The following is a 1170-nucleotide window of genomic DNA, read 5'->3' as shown; positions in this document are numbered from 1 at the left end:
ACCCCCTGCTTCTGCGCTGCAGGAGCTAATCCCAGAAATGAGACACAAAGGTCTGCCATCGCTCTCAAGCCCACTACTTGTTTCCCTGCTAGGGACATTTTTCCCAGGCTCTGATGCTTCTAATTTTAGTGGAAGATGTGAGAGAGAAAAGGGTGATATGTGAGCCAGCACTGCAGGATGACCATGGGCAGAAACTATTTGCAAATTCCTACTCTGGCTGTGATGTAAGAAGCTTCTTCAGCAGAAAGTAAACCTAGAGAGAATTGCTGTTTCTTCTCCTTTTAGGACTTCCAGCTGAAGGCTTTTTTCCTCCATGCAATTGTCAGCGATTACAGTGGAGGAGATGTCGTCCCTCTGCCAATTGTCATTTTTTAGTTGAATGATCCTAACGTCTCTTATGCCCAGCTACGGAGAGATTTTTAGTCTCCTTGGCGTTCTCTCTGGGGTGTTGTATTGCTCATCCAAGATGTCATGACACTTTAGTTGGGAAAGCTATGAGGGGTCTGTGTTTTCTGAGAGAGATTGTTGTGGATTCTTATTTTTCCTTCCACTATGTACCCTTCAGTTTCACATACCTAATCATTTTTAGGCATTAATACCATTGTTATTACAGGGTTATCTGCAACTCAGTGTCTATATATATACATACATGCACACAATAATAATTGTGGACAAATATTAAGTATTTCATGATGGCCTCTACATTGTTATGCAAAATAATTGTGGAGTTTGCTTCTGCAGATTCCATGGATACACATATATGTCTATACTAGCCCATTGCCAGTCAAGAATGATGGGATGAAGGGGGCTGGGATGGGATGAAGGAGGTCACCACCTAATGCCCCATGTTGCCGCTGTTCTGCCTCTTGCAGGGAGCAGGGTGGGGGAGCTGGCCTTGACTTCTCCACCCTCTGTCTGGTCCTTGGCACGGCTTCAGAATCATGGCAGCACTGCCCCACGCTTGGAGCACTCTGAGTGGCTGTTTTTGTCAGCCAATCAGAGTGCAACTAAAGCATTAGAGACAGACAGATGGACAGACTTAGCCTTTTATAATATATATATAGGACACTGAGCTGCAGATACCCCCATGATAACCCTGGTATTCATGGTAGAATTATTATTCTAATGCAGTGTGTGTGTGTGTGTGTGTGTGTGTGTGTTAGGGCTGTG

General features: G+C 44.5%; 1 long non-coding RNA gene across 1 annotated transcript in view; it reads right to left on the bottom strand.

Moving 5' to 3' along the window:
* Window positions 1–1170, bottom strand: part of LOC109291476 — a 9957-nt gene that overhangs the window by 1540 nt on the left and 7247 nt on the right. Inside the window, exon 2 of the long non-coding RNA XR_002095852.1 lies at window positions 1070–1073. This is a non-coding gene — a long non-coding RNA (uncharacterized LOC109291476). The remainder of the gene's footprint in view (window positions 1–1069; window positions 1074–1170) is intronic.

This window comes from Gavialis gangeticus, unplaced genomic scaffold, assembly GCF_001723915.1.
Source record: "Gavialis gangeticus isolate Ggan-Ray unplaced genomic scaffold, GavGan_comp1, whole genome shotgun sequence".
NCBI lineage: Eukaryota > Metazoa > Chordata > Crocodylia > Gavialidae > Gavialis > Gavialis gangeticus.
This window is presented reverse-complemented; position numbering and strand designations above follow the sequence as displayed.